Consider the following 19,982-nt stretch of genomic DNA (forward strand, 5'->3'; position numbering starts at 1 on the left):
AAAACTGTGTGTGCCAGGAAAAATTAAATACAAAAAATGTCCATATTAAGAGAATTTTGCTGCTGAATTTTCATGAGGATTAAAAACAAAACTGCCAACTGATGTGGAAGCATGGAGAATGGCACTGAATGGAAAAAGGAGAAACTGGTGAAAACTGAAATGGACAATGCAAGGTCCCCAAACATGCTGAGGATTCCACTCTCATTCACCTGAAAGTCCTCTGCTTCAAAAGTTGACCATCAACAAGTTGGTAGGTGGCAAGGGTTGCATGCAGCATCTACCAATCTGTGGAATGCTTGTGGATGACTCTTCTCTTGCATTTCAATAGTGTGGTGAAGAAGTGGCAGAAGCTAAGCAGAGAGAAACAAATCTGTCTTCTGATTTCCATTTTCCAATCCTCAACTGAGTTCTCCACATTTCTGCCATTTGCAATATATATTTTTGAAATCCTCGTGAGAATTTGCCAGCGTTTTAGTGCAAGTATATCCTAATAAATGCATTCTTGACTGCAGTTTTGATAAAGGCACACTTTCTTGCAGGTGAATTTTTGCTGGATCAGGCCAATGACCCATCTAGGCCAGCATTCTGTTCTCACAGTGACCAACCAGAGGCCTGTGGGGAAACCTCTAAGCAGGACATGAGCGCAAGAGCACTCTGTCCACCTACAATTCCCAGCAAGTAGTATTCAGAGATGTAATTCTACCTCCCTACTTAGAATCCTTCTCTAAATGTGCTGCCCACCATGCCTTTATCCTTTGACTGGTTGAGAATCCATCCTTCTCCAGTGGAGCTGCCCTGCCCAACCTCTTCCAGTTTGCTGGGAATCAGTCATGTGAGTCCCTCCTCACATAACGGCTAAATCGGTTTTCTCATCTCATCACTGTTTTTGGAGCCTCCCCAAATTAGCATTTGGTTTTCTTTTAATGAGAAGTCACTCTTAAAAAGAAAAAGATGTTGCTTGCATTGATTCTGTGACAGCCTTGCCTAGTTTTCTGCAGGAATACCAGGCTAATATCCAAGCTTGAGTAGATATCAGAAAACTGCATAACTGAAATAAAAATCAATATTGAGCCATGCTGATTGCAAACACATACCCTGAAAATAAAATGGGTTTTCACTGTAGATGTAATTTTTTTAAAAAAAATTACAAGATATTCAATACAGTCACTATTGATTATTTTGGCGAGAGTTTCTGAAGGCTAATGGAGGCAACCTGTACCAGCTCCAGTACACAAAACTGATTATGTCGTCGTAGCAACTGCTTTAAAAGGTGGGGTGGATCTCACCTAGCAAAAGCAATGAAAATGCAGAAACTTGCTGTGATAGATAAACTAAATGAAAGGGGGTTTGTTTTGTTTTTTTAAAAAGGGCTCGACTCCATTTCCTACCCACCCCACTTTCCAGATAGGTCCGTGCTAAGTTGGGATAGTAGATTATAGAGTGGACACATTGTATAAGTTAATGGAAATAATGGCTCATGTTATTTGTCTGAGATGACAAACAACATGTTGCTTCCCTGGCTATGTGCTGTAATTGCTATTACCAATTAACATTTATATAGCGGCTGCATTCACATGACAGTTTATTCCATTTCCCTGTTGTTTCCCAAACTGTTCATTTCCACATTATATTTGAGCTTTCATATGCCACAAAAGCCATTTCTGGAAAACTAATGGAATATAGTGCATGTCTGGTGTTCATTTCTGTGTTGTTTGATTGCAGAAAAGAAAATCCTTTCTCAGCCTCCTGGAAAGCGTAGGGGGCACAGTGACAAAATTTGGGGTGGTACAGCGGCACACTACCGCCTGCTTCTTGGGAGAAAAGCAATGACAAACCTAGACAGCATCTTAAAAAGTAGAGACATCACCTTGCCAACAAAGGTCCGTATAGTAAAAGCTATGGTTTTCCCAGTAGTGATGTATGGAAGTGAGAGCTGGACCATAAAGAAGGCTGATCGCTGAAGAATTGATGCTTTTGAATTATGGTGCTGGAGGAGACTCTTGAGAGTCCCATGGACTGCAAGAAGATCAAACGTATCCATTCTTAAGGAAATCAGCCCTGAGTGCTCACTGGAAGGACAGATAGTGAAGCTGAGACTCCACTACTTTGGCCACCTCATGAGAAGAGAAGACTCCCTGGAAAAGACCCTGATGTTGGGAAAGATGGAGGGCACAAGGAGAAGGGGACGACAGAGGATGAGATGGTTGGATGGTGTTCTTGAAGCTTCCAGCATGAGTTTGATCAAACTGCGGGAGGCAGTGGAGGACAGAAGTACCTGGCGTGCTCTGGTCCATGGGGTCACGAAGAGTCGGACATGACTAAACGACTAAATAACAACAACAACAACACAGCAGCACACAGTTCTCTCCTGCTATTTTCATAGGTGAAATATGTGGGAACAGAAGCAGGAAAGTACGGAAAGGGCAGGAGAGTAGTGACATTGTTCAATGACATTCCTTGTTGTGCCACACCACACCCACTGGCGGGAATGAAATTTTGTGCAATGTGCCAGTCTCTTGGTCAGAAAGCCACAACTCCGCAATGCAACAGATACTACAGCATGAAAGGAACATTAAAAATGGCACAGAAGTGTGAGCGTTATAATTAGGAAAAGCTACACAACTTTTGCATCTGAGGCCATGGCGTAATTCTGCTTAACGGCTGCACCGACCCTACATTCATGCATGGAAAGAGATTGCCCAGAAGCAATTCTACACCAGATACTTTGATGTGGAGCTGCATTCAAGCTGGCTGTGACATGTAACAAGGGAGGAGCAAACTGCAGTACCACAGCACACATTTTTCATACATCTTCTATACCCACCAGAAGGCCAAAATTGTATAGTGGTTAGTGTAGCAGCCAGGGACCTGAGAGACCGGGGTTCCCTTGGTGTCCTGGAGCCAGTCACTCCCTCTCAGCTTAACCCACCTCAGAGGGTTTTTGTGTGGATTGAATGAGGAAGGAGATAACCACATATGCTGCCTTGAGCTCCTCGGTGGAAAGGGGTAGGAGATAAATGCAATAAATAAACAAGTCCTGTAAAAAGGAACCTATAGGTCCATTCTGCCAATGCACATGGGGCTCCTTCATTGCCCACCCTGCACAAGGATGACTGAGGAACCTTTGGCTTTCCAGATGTTGTTGGATGCAAGAAAAATATGCCACTCCCTCGCAGAAAGTACCACCCTGGGGGTGGGGGGCAGAAGGGAATAGAATTTGAACAAATGAATTGGTAAGTAAATAAAAAGTAAATATTTGTGAAACAAAGATCAGATACAGAAGAACTAACTAGACATCAAGCAGTGCTTCTACCCTGGCCCCTAATCGAGTGCTACTCCAGTTCATCATGTCTCTCCCATTTAGAGCCTTACCAGGCTGAACTTTTTGCCTTGTGAACAGCTTCTCCCTCTGGAGCCTGGTTTTCTCAAGCACGCTTCTCTACCCAAACCCCAAACCCCATGCCAGCTTTAATTCCTAAACGATACTTTGTTTTTCACAAGGTGTTCTTTGAGAAGCAGGTTTGCTGCGAAGTCTGTGCAACGGTGGCATATTAGTTAATACTAAATGAACACCAAATGTTATCAGCATCAATGTGACATCCAGTTCGCTTTCAGATATGAATTCATTATGAGCAATGAAATTACATGGAATATCAGTATATCAACACCTAGGAGCCTGTCAGATTGATGCCCTTTGGAGATCCGCTCCTGCCTGCTGTGATGCTGAATAGCAATGATGAGTAGACAAGGTGCTGTAGAGATATATAGATCTCTCTCTCTCTCTCTCTCTCTCTCTCTCTCTCTGCGTGTGTGTGTGTGTGTGTGTGTATCTGGAGAGAGAGAAATATAGCTTTATTACCAATGCAAATTCCTTCCTTTTCCTTCACCTAGTCTTGCATTATTCAGCAGGGTGGGGGGAAATATTGAATTAAAATTGATTTATTTAAAAACACATACATGGGCTACATGCACTGAATTAGCAACTCTGGCACAACTTTCTCCTCCCTCCCTCGCTTTTGACTCTCCCTTCCCACTTGCCTCTAAAAAGAAGCACCATACATTAAACCAAGGCTTTGAATTGTGCATTCTTTCCACAGAATGGGCCAAGGTATTACAGCAGCCATTTTGCCAGAAGAATAAATCATGATTGACAAAACAAAATTTGTTAATACAATGGTTTAAGGCAGTTGACAGAATTTTTTTGTCAACAGAATAGATTAAGGGATTCTTTTTAAAAAGGAAGGAAGGAAGAAATTTGCAGATGGAATGGCTTTGATGTTTATGATGAAAAGCATTTTGTTGATAGACTGGATCAGAGTCAAGGGGGGAGGGTGTGGAGAGAGAGAAAACGCATTTTCTCAACACAAGGGGTTTAGCTCATTGACAAAATGCATTTCATCCCCAGATGTTTTGGCTGAGCTGTCAAGTATTCTCCCAGCCTGACATTCACCAATCACATTGTCGTCAACTCAAAAGCACTCTTTCGTTAGTAGCTCTAAAGAAACAGCTGAAGGCATTACAGGAACGGCATGATTGGTACCGCTGAATCGTTAGCTATGATAATGTAGTTACTTTAATGCTCGTTAAGTGGCAATGGAGCCAAACATGACTGTGGGAGAAAGATAGATCCTTCCACGCCTGTTATTCTCATTTTTAATCTTTTGCTACAAGTCAGTATTAAATGGTGTCTGTCTGTGATAGAACAGGCGTTACCAACTGGGATTGCATAAAAGGACAAAATTGATCTGTTTGTTCATGTGGCACCACCTAATCATTACATAAGGAAAGGAATCAGGCTAGTCCCTTATACTCTGTGTTTGGATAGGGATGGGGCAAAACAGGAGAGAACTGCCAACTTGGAATTGCCACATGGAAGATGGAGCAAGCTTGTTTTCTGCTGCAGGAGAAATGGCTCAGAAAGGACCTGAGCCATTCAATTCAGTTTGCAAGTCAACATTAGGAAGAACTTTCTGGTGCTAAGAGCTGCTTGACAGTAGAAGGGACTATCTCAGAAGGTGGTAGAGTGCCTCTCACTGGAGGTTTTAAACAGAGATTGGATGGTCATCTGTCAGGGATTCTTCAACTGCGGTTCCTGCATTTCAGGGGGTTGGACTAAACTTTGTTGTTCCCTCCAAACTCTACAATTCTATGAAACTGAAAGTGACAGATCTGACCTTCTCTCGCACTTGCACATCTGTATGCACCTCAGATGTCCCACTGAGCATGCCATCAAGGGCTTGAATCCCACTTTCTCTTTTGCACCTGTTTCACCTGCAACAAGTTAAAATGAAGAAGTTAAGGGAGTCAAACACAGCAGGACAGCATTACCTTAACTAACATGAACACATTTGAAGACTTTGGGGTTTGTTGGGGGGGACTTTTTAAAATAAACCCATTTTGCTGTGTTTCATAAAGAAAACATTTATCAGGGTACTGGGAGTGCTCTTGCATTTCAGCTCAAATGTTTTGTACGGTTTATTATGTTCTTCTAAATAAAACTGTCAGCTTTATTGCTGCTTTCATTAAAGTGTTTCATTGTATTCACAGTGACTTCAGGGTAAAGGAAAAGATGACTGTGTGCCAGAGATGGTCAACAAAACTTCCCCTTCTATAATGCCTACATAAATCTGCTTATGTGAAACACTCACCTCGCTCCATAATCTCAGGTCTTATTAACCTCTGGTGCTGCTCCAGGAAGATTCTGCCTGTGCCGGAAGGTCATGACCTTTCCATTACCTGCTCACCATCTCCTTCATCCTTACCGTCTTTTGTGTGGGAAGAGTTACCTCACCCCAACAGTCCAACCAGGGAAGACCCAACTTGCAATTTGGCCCCAAATCAATTTAGGCTAGGTGGGGGTAATGTTTAATTAGCATTTTTAAAGCCCTAATTAAAATATATTGCTTGGACAAGGGTGGGGGGAAGGAGATGCTGCATCCCCTTCTGCTTCCCTGCAGAGAGCAGATGGGCTCGATCCTGCTGGATCCTGTTTCACGATCACCTCTGAGTAACCACCTCCAGGAGGAATCAGATCCAGGCTCAGCATTTCCCATGGGAGAATTCCTAGGCTGACTCCTGCATCTTCCCAGCCATTCCTCCTCTAGAGGTCCACCAGCAGGGCCAGAAGATTAGCGAATTTCACTAGAGTTCCTCCACCATGTTTGGTATTCTGAGGTATACAGTGTCTTTCTTTTTTTTTCTTCTTCTTTTTTTTTTAAGAGTTTGGATTTTATATCCCGCTTTATCACTACCCAAAGGAGTCTCAAAGCGGCTAACATTCTCCTTTCCCTTCCTCCCCCACAACAAACACTCTGTGAGGTGAGTGGGGCTGAGAAACTTCAGAGAAGTGTGACTGGCCCAAGGTCACCCAGCAGCTGCATGTGGAGGAGCGGAGACGCGAACCCGGTTCTCCAGATTACGAGACTACCGCTCTTAACCACTACACCACACTGGCTCTCTTTCTACATGAGGTTCAATTTGAAATTTGTGACCAACCACTGTGGGAGACCTAACCTTCTTTTCACAGCTTTAGACAGCAAGGCTGTCTTTCTAAAAGGGCTTACTCCAAGATACTCCCCGTATAATGTCAGTACACAGTGAAACTGTTGATAATAAAGTTGGTGCACCTGCAATCTTCAAATTGGTCTGGGAGGCTTGCCATCAGAACTGGAATAGTCTGGCCAGAAAAGCAGAAGTCTTTGAACTGTGAAGCATCTCACAGTGCCTTTCTAATAAAAAGAAAAGAAAAGAAGTGATGCCAGATTTCACTTGCCAGAATGAGTGAGTTTACACAAAGTTTGGTGGGTGTAACATATTTCGCCCATGTTGAATGGGAGCGAGTTTCTGATCCTACAAAAAAAAAGGAGTGGTGTATCCAATTAACCTTTCAAGCAGGCTGATTTCCACAGGTGAAAATGCGATAGCATTGCAAAAATCTTTCCCTATTTTTTTCTCTGGCTTGTCTCCTCAATGAAGTGGATATGGAATTATTGCAAGGGTTTTGTGATCCAAAGTTTTACAGTGATATCGAATATGGCACAAGTGGACTTCAGCTCATGCAATAGGATAGCCCCCATCTACTCCAGAGGGTCTCCCAAAGCATATTTGGAGGGTGTACAGGGGAGGTGTAGGCAGGGGAGAGGAAACATAAGCCTCATTCCTCAAGCAGAAGGCCACAATTGGATGTCACCCTTATTTTGTATGTTGGTCTTAGATCTCATAATTATTTCACATATTGTCATCTCAGAGAGGGTTGGTATCCCTCAATGACCACAAATTCCAGGCAGATGTATAAAGAAGCAAGTGGTACAAGAACACAGGAAGCTGCCTTCTTTTACTTATAATTTTATAAAAGTATTGTTGCACACACACCAATCTCTGAGTGGTAAGAAACTCCAGGGGTTCCTGCACCTATCTAGGGTTCAGTTTCCTTGGAATGAAGGTGAGTGGAAACTCTGTGGTATCTTTGGGTTATCTGGTTTTATTTACACACATATACAACCTGAGACGTGGGTGGCACTGTGGGTTAAACCACAGAGCCTAAGACTTGCCGATCAGAAGGTCGGCGGTTCGAATCCCCGCGACGGGTGAGCTCCCGTTGCTCGGTCCCTGCTCCTGCCAACCTAGCAGTTTGAAAGCACGTCAAAGTGCAGGTAGACAAATAGGTACCACTCCGGCGGGAAGGTAAATGGCATTTCTGTGCGCTGCTCTGGTTCACCAGAAGCAGCTTAGTCGTGCTGGCCACATGACCCGGAAGCTGTACGCCGGCTCCCTCAGCCAATAAAGCAAGATGAGCGCTGCAACCCCAGAGTCGGCCATGACTGGACCTAATGGTCAAGGGTCCCTTTACCTTTACAACCTGAGACTAGAATGGAGGGGCTCACAGCATTAACACTCCAGCACATCTTGCCTCTGTGTCTCTAGCTCTCACCATAAGTCAAAACTCTCTCACAAAGCTCCCCTTGGCCTATTGTTCCCTGTCCTAGGATGGGCTGACATCTAGCCAGGGAAAGTGGAGAAAGCCTCACCCATTTGTTATGGGCATTAAATGAGCAGGAAGAAAATCATGTACACCAACCTGAGCTCCCTGGAGAAAAAGGTGGGATATAAATGCAGTAAATAAGTACCGTGCATCAGATAAGTTTTCCTTCCCTATTCTATGTAATTGACTTTATCATGCAACAGGTTGCCATGCGGTTGCTCCTGTTTTCGAAGACCTGCAACAACTGTTTGAAACCAATTGCTTTATTTAGAACACTTATCAAAAACTGCAAAAATGTGATTTTCACTTCAGGAGATGAAAATCACAGATATTCACAATGTCCCTATAATTTAAAAACATCTCTGTATGCTTCTTTTTCCTGTGTTGTTTTTTTCAGTGCCCAGATAAGAAAGCTTCCAGATGTTGTTGGAATCCAGCTCCCATCATGCCCAACCAATACGGCATTGGAGTCCAGCAATATCTGGAGAGGTACATGAGAAGAACCTGCTGGTTCGGGCCAATGGCCCATCTAGTCCAAGTGTGGTTGACAGCAACTAGTTTTCAGAAGCAATTCTTCCTCAGAATTTACCTGCTTCTTACTCTTGTGGTTCATGACGGGGGGGGGGAGGTTGAGAGATACTGATGGTTCTCATGAGCAGTACAGCCACGATGGTAGCCTAACTCTGCAGGATCATAGTGTCATGTGCCACCCCCTATATCTGTGGTAGCAAGATCCCAGGGAGCTCCAGGAGCTTACCCTGGGATGTTTTTCCATTGGAAAATCAAGGCACAGCAGAAACTGCAGCGTCTTTAAGTCTTAAGATATATGGTTTTATTTACACATATATACACCTTAGCCTTGATGGAGGGAGTGCAGAGCATTACACCCCAAGAGTGCTTCTTGTTGCTTCTCACTTAGCTTCAGGAAGCTTGGATCCAGAGCAGATGCCAGCCATGCTCCCTGGTCTTTGGGTACAGATGCTCCCATCCAGCCCACCTGGAGTTCTGCCCCCACTTCCTTCTCATCCTTTTCAAAAAACCTCCTGCAAAGGACATGTTTTTTCATGTGGGGATATCACACCCCCTATGTCAGAGACCAGGTTGAGAAGTACTGCTCTGATGAGGAATGGTGGGAGCCTCCCCCTCCCCCTGCTCCTGACCAGGATCCTGAAGCTGCCCAGGAGCAGTGGAGCACTATAGATTTGGAACAGTGGTTTGCAGAGGGACACAGTTCTGAAGACAAAAGTTGGGGCAAACTGGGGGGTGAACAGCGAGGCCTATCAGTCCAAGTTCATGTAGAGCAGATAAGGTGGCTACACAAAGAGCACAGTGGTTACAAGATCAGGTTGCAAGGAGTGGATGTGACATGGGGGAAGCAGGGGGAAACCTTAATTGGGAACACCTTCATTCCAAGAATGGCTGCTTTGTTTTTTTGCTGTGGTCATTAAAGACTCTTTAAATGGTAAGCGACTCTTTTTGCTTTCTCCTGCTTTGTCTACAGCCAAATGGGGGAAAGAAGCTGAGTCCCCGAAGCCTGACACCCTATAACCCTGGCAACCTCCCCCTCCCAATTCTCCTGTCTCCATCCACTACTCAGAGCCAGAGGAGGGACAGTATTTACATTATCAATCGCTCATACAGGTGCAACACTTTGCTCTCTTTGTTTCTCTTTGTTTCTTAATGGCACCTCTGTCAGCTGAACAGGAAAACTGGTATAGCCTGCATTTTAATGCTTCCTTTGCTGTATTTAACTCCTCTTACTATTCCAAATATTAGCTAAATTATAACACTAAATTTAAGAATCTGGGGGTTCTTCCCTGCCCCACAGAACATCAAGAAGCTGCCTTATACCAAGTCAGACCATGGGTCCCTCTAGCTCAATATTGTGTCCACTGACTAGCATCTAAGGTTTCAGGCAGAAGTCTTTCCCCATTCCACCAAAGATGTTGAGGATTGAACCTGAGACCTTCTGCATGCCAAGCACATGCTCCACTCCTGTTCAACCCTGCAACAGGAAATTGGAAAAAGAAAAAAAGACAACAACCACTAGACCATGATTGGCTACCACAGTTAGGAATCACCAGTGATAAGAAAATTAAACCAAACCAAACCATACAATGCTTTTTCAGTCTCCATCTCCCCCCCCCCCCCCGCATTCATCACCCGCAGCACTGATTGCATATACTTCATGCATTAAATATATACACCTTATTTCTACATGCCTTGGGGGTTGATAAACAGGGTCCCTATTTTAATTTTGCAGAGGGATCAGTTCCTTTTACTACTTTATGTCACAGCACAGAGTTAAGCCTCATCTGCTAGCTGCTGACGGTAGGAATTGCTTTGTTATGGATTTCCATGCTTTTAAATTGTTCTGTACGTTCACCCACCATTCCATTATAACTCATTTTTTTCCCATTTACTCCTTTGCTCTTCCCATGGCCAAACAGGAAATCCCCTTTCTAATAGCCAGGCCCAGCACCAGAAGTTTGGGCATGCACAAAGGCCCATTTCCTGGCAGGGCTCCCATCCATTCCTTCTTCATGCAGTCACCGCATGCTCGTTCATCCATGCTCTCCCACTGGTGATAGTGATAGTGTCTGCCACATTTCTGTAAACTGTTATTAAAAAATAAATAAACCTGCTCATGAATTTTGTCAGCATATCAGGCCCCCATCTGTAATAGACATTTACATTTGTTCATTTCATTAAAAATTATACAGCATTTGTCTTCGTTGTTGTTGTTTTAAAAAAAACCTCAAAATGGTTCACAAAAAGAATAAAACTATCACATTATTGGTGCAAACAGTTAACAACAACTATTTAAAATTTTCAAAAAACTTAAAACCAGTGATAATCAGATTTAAACGCACACCAACATTCTACATATTTTTGTCCAAGGAATAAGTTTTTTCATAGGTGCCAAAAAGAGTCAATAGGTTGGGAATTCCGAAGTGTGGGTTCTACCACACTAAAAGATCAGTATCTTATAAATGCAAAACGGGTATTTTGTGGCACCTGTAAAAGTGCCAGTTCTGCAGATTGAAGCAGGCAAGTGTTAATATGCAGGGTGAGGGGATAGGTACCCTGGCCCCAAGTAACACCTTGAACCTGACCCGGTAGTGAATCAGCAACCATTACAGATCTCTGAGCACAGGTGTTATATGCTGACACAGCAATCATGGTGCAGCATTCTGCACTAACTGCAGATTCTGGATCAAGCACAAAGGAAGACCCACCTAGTGCAGATTGCAAAATCATTCCACTTGAAACTGTCAAGTTTTATTGCAAACAGATGTGGAAATGTTGAAAACTGAATTTAAGACTGAAGAAACAAGAAACCAAGAGAAATTGAAATTGACAGAGTCTCCTATTCCAAGGCACTACTCAAAACGGGATGGCCTTCTGTGTCCTAAAAGGCAGGAAAAGCAAAATTTATTACCTTACTGACTCAGATGAAGTGTCTACTGTATGCCACTTCTGTTTCAGCAGCAACTGGGCAGGTGCCTCTTAAACACAGTTGGGAAACTTGTATGCTCCCATCAGATCCAGTAAGTAAAGCCAACGGTCAGGGATGATAGGTTGTGTAGACCAGCTATCTTCAACCTTTTCAGACCCAGACCCCACTATTAACTCAAACATGCATTTGGAGACCCATTTCTTAATCTTTTACCATATATTTGCATGGTGATAGTGCTCCCATTAGGGATCAGGCTGCAACCCACTAGTGGGTCCCAACCCAGCTATTGAAGACCAGTGATGAAGATGGCCATAAGTTCTATCTAGATGGCCATAAGTTCTCCTTCCTTCTTTCATGGGAGAGGGGAAGACGTCACAGAAAGAGGTTCGAGTCAAGACCTTGCACCATTGTGCTAGTTGTCTGCTTGTAGGGGATTTTTCACATTTCAAAAAACATGACCTCCCAACTGGAGTTTGAATCGATGCAGTCCGTTCTATCACCACCACCATGCTGATGAAGGTATAGACCTGAGCTCAGTGTAAATGGGTTATTGGAAGGATAAAATGAGATTAGACATGTCAAACACTTTGTGCTGGCATGGAAAGAAGTCCTTTTTGTACTTCTGGACACTCTGTGCTGCAAAGCACAGATTTGGACAAAGCACCATATTCCTTAAAAAGTCTTTAAACGACTTCATAATATGCTGTGCCCTTGCTAATTTTCTTTTCTTTTTTGTACTCTTACATTTCTTTTCATCCCCACCCCCCCTTCATTTGCAAATAGGGAAGAAGAGGGGGAAGGGGAAAAAATCCTTTTGTGCAAAGAATGAATAACAGATATGTTTGACTGTCTTGTTTCAAAAGAGTGTTCCATGTATAGAGGACACTCTTCAGAAACAAAGGCTGCCTTCAACAATTTCACTATTTACAGCAAGGCCGCAATTAAAATCCTGTGACCTTTAAGGGGACTCTTGACTTCAAAGGCGAAGCCAGTGCTGTTCCATAATAAAAACAGAGTCTGGGGAGTGGGCAGGAAGACAGTTATCAAAGGAGCAGCAGCCCCCTCCTAACTGGCAGCAGGTGGGTTTGATCCAGAGGAGTGCGGCTCCTTTGTAGGGCACCCTTCAGGAGGAGCAACCAGCACCATGCAGGATTCAATCCTCCCATTTATCAGCTTTGTGAGGTAAGGATTCTATCCTGCATGGTGCTGGTTGCAGCTCTTTCGGAAGTGGCTCCCTGCAAAGGAGCAAGCACCCCTCAGAATCAAACCCACTTGCTCACAGCTGGGAGTGGGGAGAAAGAGACACAATGGTTCCTCTTTTCCCTGCCCCCTCCCAATCATATGTTGAAAATAGGGCTTTAAAAAACCTTCACCCTGCACCCCACCCCAAACAATTTTTTTTTTTACAGGAATGGATCAAGGGTGAGTGGTCAACCCAAAGTGGATTGGCCTGATTTTGGGGGTGGGGCACAAATCAGAGCCATGGGGCAGATATGGGGGCTTATGCACAGCCCTAGTTGACATACCTCAAATATACTGTACATACAGTACATGGCACAATATCCCATCTATTAGAAGCTGGCAAAGGGTAGCATAGTAGTATGTTGGGCTTGGGCTGGTTAGAATCATAGAATCATAGAATCATAGAGTTGGAAGAGACCACAAGGGCCATCGAGTCCAACCCCCTGCCAAGCAGGAAACACCATCAGAGCACTCCAGACATATGGTTGTCAAGCCTCTGCTTAAAGACCTCCAAAGTAGGAGACTCCACCACACTCCTTGGCAGCAAATTCCACTGTCGAACAGCTCTTACTGTCAGGAAGTTCTTCCTAATGTTTAGGTGGAATCTTCTTTCTTGTAGTTTGGATCCATTGCTCCGTGTCCGCTTCTCCGGAGCAGCAGAAAACAACCTTTCTCCCTCCTCTATGTGACGTCCTTTTATATATTTGAACATGGCTATCATATCACCCCTTAACCTCCTCTTCTCCAGGCTAAACATGCCCAGCTCCCTTAGCCGTTCCTCATAAGGCATCGTTTCCAGGCCTTTGACCATTTTGGTTGCCCTCCTCTGGACACGTTCCAGTTTGTCAGTGTCCTTCTTGAATTGTGGTGCCCAGAACTGGACACAGTACTCCAGGTGTGGTCTGACCAGAGCAGAATACAGTGGCACTATTACTTCCCTTGATCTAGATGCTATACTCCTATTGATGCAGCCCAGAATTGCATTGGCTTTTTTAGCTGCCGCATCACACTGTTGGCTCATGTTTGTGGTCAACCAAGACTCCTAGATCCTTTTCACATGTACTGCTCTCAAGCCAGGTGTCACCCATCTTGTATTTGTGCCTCTCATTTTTTTTGCCCAAGTGCAATACTTTACATTTCTCCCTGTTAAAATTCATCTTGTTTATTTTTGCCCAGTTCTCTAATCTGTCAAGGTCGTTTTGAAGTGTGATCCTGTCCTCTGGGGTGTTAGCCACCCCTCCCAGTTTGGTGTCATCTGCAAATTTGATCAGGATGCCCTTGAGTCCATCATCCAAGTCGTTGATAAAGATGTTGAATAAGACCGGGCCCAAGACAGAACCCTGTGGCACCCCACTAGTCACTCTTCTCCAGGATGAAGAGGAACCATTGATGAGCACCCTTTGGGTTCGGTCAGTCAGCCAGTTACATATGTCAGATATGGCTCCACATTTCTGATCAGCCATGAAGTTCCCTGGGTAACCTTGGTCCAGTCACTGCCCGAAGTTAGCCTATTTTACACAGCTATTATAAGGATTAAGTGTGATACCTGACACTCAAATATACTAACCTGAGTTCAATGGATGAAGGAGGGTCTATCAGTTACACTGGTGCTCCAGCTGATGATAACAACATTCCTGCCCTGAAAAATATTCCAGTGCTCTTAAATCCTGGGTCCACCAGATGTTCTTGGACTATGATCACATTCACACCATTCATATAAAGTAAAATATCACAATATCACTTTAAATAGCCACAGCTTCCCTCAAAGAATTCTGGAAGCTTCATGATGCTGATAGTTGTTAGGAGAACCCTATTTACCTCCCAGAGCTACAATTTCCAGAGTGGTTTAATGGTCAAGTCCTCTTCCCATGGAACTCTGGAACTGTAGCTTTGTGAGGGGAAATGGTCTCCTAACAACTATCGGGACCCATAACAAACTACAACTCCCATATTTTTTTTGGGGGGGGGGAGCCACGGCTGTTTAAAGTGCTATCATGGTGCTTTAAATGGATGGTGTGAATGTGGCCTACATGGGTATTCTAATCCAACAATCCCTGGGACATGGCTGAGGAGCACTGCAGCCTGCCACTTGGTACATTCCATTCTACCCACTTCTAGGTATGCAACACTTCATTTGCCTGCATGTGTAGGCCACATCTCAGTTAAAAAGTGACAAAGAAGGGGTTCGCAGTGTACCGTACAAGCCAACTTTTGCATAAGCTCAATAGAGGAGCCCCCAGAGCAGGAAAACCTGGTATTCAGATCCAAGCATTTGGGAGTGGAAAAACACCAGCTCCTCTTGAGCAATCTGACTTTGTAATTGCTATTTCAGGTAGAAATCATTAAACAAGGAAAATAACCATGCCATTGCAGAGAGATAAATATCTCTCTCAACAGAATACACAAACTCATATAATGATAAACGCCGCCTTATCAGTCATTTGCCCTTCAGAAAGGTCAAACATCCCCAAAACATCTACTCTGCAATGATCTTAGATAAATTATCATTTGCAGTCGCCAACGTGGTCACATTATTTCTGACGAGTGTCAGTTTCCCCCCTAGAATATTACATTTTCTAATATTTAGTTTTCTGGCACTCTTTATTTTTTTGTACCCTTCCTTGTGCCTATCTGTGTAGATTAGAAAGGTTCTTAACTGTTATCTGTAATAGATTTTGCCAGTAGCAAAATTCATGCAGGCATAATAGAGGAACAAAGTGTACTCCGATGAAATTGCGACCATAATTTCCAGCCGCCTGACATTTATTGCATATTGCTATTAGAATTCAAGTGCCTATTTGTTTTGTACTTTGCTTTTATTCTTGCATCACAAATGTATAATGGAAAAAAGATATTTTAAACGCCAAGTTAACTATCACTGATCAACATGAGGCACCAAACATAATCAATATTACTTAAACACACTCCTAGGCAATTAATTTTTAAAGGAATCAAATTGTTGCACCTCATCAAAATTTATAACAATACAATAAAGGATGTTACATTCTTTATTGTTTAATTAAAAGCAACATTTAGCAGCCGCACAGCTAAGTGCCAACGCATTAGGACACAACATTTCCTGTTTATCAGCGTGAGATATACAAACAGGACTTGCAGAACATTTTATATTACACGAGTTAATTAGACTTTATTAAATTTCATATGCTTATCAAATTATTGAGCATGATAACTTCAGAACCCCAGAGAAATATTCCTGTAATGCATCCAACTGTAAATGAGGCATCCTTAATGGATTCGGCATTTCCATCGAGCACAAAATAAGTTTTATGGAAAAGACTTCTTGGGAACTAAGTGGAGAAGCCAAACACTGTTGAGGATGGGGAGAGCCAGCAGAAGCCTAAGTAAGCAGATGATTTACATAGCAGGGTGCAAAAGTAAAATAAAAATATAGTACTTGGTGTCATGGGTATGGATGTCAGAGAATCCTGATGAAAACACAAACGGAAATTGCTGGTGTTCATTTATTTGTCTCATGTCAGATGTTGCTGTTGTTTTCAGTCTACAAACAACACACAATTGATGACTTCTCCCCTCCATTTTCTTTGCATTGACACAAATGGTGTGGAAATAATTGCATCATTAATTTCATCAAACACACCTTTTATAAATGATTATTTAAATCATGTTAAATAGCAGACAGATAAATAGCATGCTATTTGGTGGAAATCAAATTGCAGCGGAATGGAAACAGAGCTGATTGTGATCAATACAGGTCGGAATAGAAATTGCTGCCTTCTTACATCCTTATACTCTTGGCTGAGTCCCAGTCCACAAGCTCAACACCATGAAGAAGGGATGCGAAGGTCTCCACCATGCACAGGCCCAGTGTCAGCACTTGGTATCTTTGGGCAGCTTCCATGCATGGTCCTCCAGCACTGACACCTGACACCACTGACACCTTCCAAGACTCATGGTAAGCATCAGCACCTGCAAGCCTCTGTTTTAATGTCCTACAATGAGCTGGTTGGGGTGAATTTACATTGGGCATGCTGGGGCACTCTGGAAATTGGAGTTCTGCTTGTGGGTTTCCCACAAGTTTCTGATTGACCACTGTAAGAAAAGGATGCTGGACTAGATGGGCCATTGGCCTGATCCAGCAGGCTCTTCGTATCTTCTTACCCCAATTTAGCAAACAGTGAGAGAATAGCATTGCATCAGCTGTCAGGGATGAGGCAGATCTGTTCAACTCTTCTCTTATTTCAAGACATGGTGAAAAGAAGCCTTTCTCAACCTGGCCAAATGTATGGAGGACACCAGGTAGTGGAAGGTCCTCCTTTCTCCTGAGCCGGTAGAAGAAGAGGTCTTATCCCACTTTACTTTGGGGCCTTATTGACCATAGGTCAATAGTAAAGAACATCCTTTGTACACAGAAAGTCCCAGCTTTAATCCATGGCACCTCCAGTTTATAAGATTCATGCAGAAGGGAATGAGAAAGGTCTCTGTCCAGCTCCACACAAGAGACACTGCTAAGTCCAATTAGACAATGCATATGAGGCTTGATGGATCAGTCACCTGGCTTTGTACCTGGCAGATTTCTGGTTCTCACACAGGCCTTTTGAAAAATACAGAATAGCCTCTCTTGCTCTTCTGCATCTTCTTGAATATGCCTTTGATGCAAATCCCAGTGAGCAGATGCTATCCTTGTTCTGAGTTGTCTGCACATGCCCTAGAATGTGAGATGGAAAGATCACCATACATATTTCACCACTTGATGGTGCAGTCATCAAGTAGCAGATACACATTTGTGAATGATTATTCAGATATAGCAAGGAACGGGGAAGGTTTGTGATTTCTTGTGCTGCTGAATTGCGACCCGCTATGTTTTTGGGATTCAACAGCTTTTTACTTATTCTCCAGAGGTGAATATCTGAGTGGAAAAGAAAAACCATTCTTCCACCGTATGAAAAGCAGAATGGATGTAATTTATGTAGTGCAATAAAAAGCAATAAGTGCAAGTGTTCCAATCTTAATTAAAAGACATTACAGATGATTTACAATATCTTGGATATGAAGAAAGTTGCACTTAGATATATGCTATTGTATCAGAAGAAGCACATCTTGCAAGGTTCCACATCCAAATTTAATAGCGTTGTTACCCTCACTTTTACTGTTGAGTATAATTTTCTTCCCTTCCCCTCTGTCTTCTTCCAGCTGAAATGATGTGTGAAAAGCAAAGGAATTTTATAGTTTACCTTGTAATGATCTGCACCAAGCAGTCATGGCAAAAGTTGACTTTGTTTTGATAGGGTTAGTCAAATAAATCAAGGATTGAATAGTTCCAAGTAAAGCAGGCTATCACAAAATCAACACCTGGTCAGCTCTGTGATAAAAATGATCACAAGGCAAGCATTGCTGCAAACTTGGTGGCAATGAGTTGACCTAATTTGCACACAAATGCGTTGTGACCTACACATATATAGTTAAAATAGCATACATAATTGCACCTAATATGGCAAAATTGCTTTGTAAAAATAGATATTAGGAGAGATTTACACTAAAATGCTGGTGGATTTTCACAGGAACTTAAAAAAAAAAGCAGACTGATGTGGAAATGTGGAGAACTCTCCTGCTATTTTTGAAGCCTTTTTCCCCCTTTCAGAATAAATAGTTAAAGCAGAAATTGTTGAAAATGGTACACTGTTCCGTGTTATTGATTTTTCATCTTGTTGTTTGTGAGGTTTATTTATGACTGCTTAAAGAAAACAATCGAAAGACGCTTAGAAATGAATAAAACAGAAAGCACCATTTAAAGAATAATAATCAACCACTGAACATAAACACAGATTCAGAAGAACTTTCAAGACAGCCAAAATGTGGGGGTAAATTGATGTACGCAGTGGTGTTCCTAACTACATGTTGATCATTTGGGACTCTGTATGTACACACCTAATCTTTTTCTCTGTAAGTTAAAAAAAAGACATATAAATACCTCATCAGAGCAGCTAGCTTTTTACAATTTGTGTAATGGCCTGCATTTTCGAAGAGAAACAAAATGTTCCTAGCAAACAGACTCAATTAAATGTGGAAAATAGTTTCTCGTATTTATTTTAGTGCTTGTCCAAAGAAGCACACATCCAAAGTACAGGACAGAGACAGAGTAAAGATGTTATGGGGCGGAGAAACCCAACATACTGTGAAGAGGATGAGAGATGCTAAACTTATGGATTCTTCAAACATGCCAACGTAGACTTTTACTTGTAGCTAAGCATATGAGCCAACTCCTAGAGGCCAAGGTCACTTTGCCCCCCAGTAAATATTTGAGTGAGCCAGTGCCCCCAAATTTGATGGCCATTGTCATTCAAACAGGGTATGTACACTGCATCATGTGATTTATGCAAGGAAGGGCTTACCTGCCTCCCCCCCCCATTTTATTCAAGTTGATACCCCTGCAGGAAAGGAAGAGATCTTTATTGAGACAAATAACAGCAGTAGACACAAGGCTCAGGAATCATTGTTCCGGGAGTCAAGAGCAGGGTAAATGATTCAGAACTGAATGTAAGCAACAAAGATGCCCCTATAAGTTTCCACACCCTGCCAGCCCAGCTTTTAAAGACAAGGTGTTGCATCTCAATTGCAAGACCTATTTGCCTTGCAGGAATGCTGGGATTGCAAATACACGCTCCTTGGGGATAGGTGGGTCTGCACCCATATGTGAAGGCAGCGCCTGATTCTTGGGGAAAAGATTGCACCCTCCTTTTCAGCCTCTGCTGCCTCAGGTTCTGCCTTCCCACCTTGGCTGCTCTGAGCTCCACACACACACACACACACACACACACAGACACCCCCCCCCCAAGCCTCCACTAAGGCTCTGCATTCAGAAAAGGCATGGGTGTTTTAGTGTAAATCTATCCTAATATATGCAATTTTGCCCAATATGCAGGCTCTTTCCCCTAATATGATGCATCTTACATGTTATTTTTACAAATGCATGTGTTTTAATGCATGCTTTTCACTCAGGTATGCATGTTTGTAAACAATAGGGTACAGCATCACAAAAAGTGGAGAAAAGTGGGAGTTTTGAAGGATAACTGTGTTTTGGTTTGCATGTTCTTTCGAAAAGTGTGAGCTATGTAGATGCACCTTAAAATTTGAAATGAACCAAATTTCTTGCCCACCCCTAATGCACACAGAGCTTCTTCTTTTTACTCACCTTGTTTTAGTCTTTCATTTAATACACAGAAAGGGAGGCATCCTACATCAAGATATGCCAAGATAAGTGAGGTTAGGCTCTAGCAGATTACCAGCTAAGCCAGGAAGTCTCCAGTGCAGCTGGGCTAT

General features: G+C 42.9%; 1 long non-coding RNA gene across 2 annotated transcripts; it reads right to left on the bottom strand.

The window, feature by feature from the left end:
• Positions 1 to 3,653: 3,653 nt before the first annotated feature.
• On the bottom strand, positions 3,654 to 14,542 carry LOC309537885. 2 transcript variants are annotated; one of them, XR_014222034.1, is made up of 4 exons: positions 14,251 to 14,542; positions 6,627 to 6,728; positions 5,166 to 5,271; positions 3,654 to 3,800 (listed from the first exon to the last, which is right to left on the bottom strand). It is a non-coding gene; the product is annotated as an uncharacterized lncRNA (long non-coding RNA). The 2 variants fall into 2 exon arrangements; XR_014222035.1 differs by lacking the exon at positions 3,654 to 3,800 and having other exon boundaries at positions 4,734 to 5,271.
• Positions 14,543 to 19,982: the final 5,440 nt, after the last annotated feature.

Source organism: Podarcis vaucheri (genome assembly GCF_965113315.1).
Source record: "Podarcis vaucheri genome assembly, chromosome: 7".
Lineage (NCBI taxonomy): Eukaryota > Metazoa > Chordata > Lepidosauria > Squamata > Lacertidae > Podarcis > Podarcis vaucheri.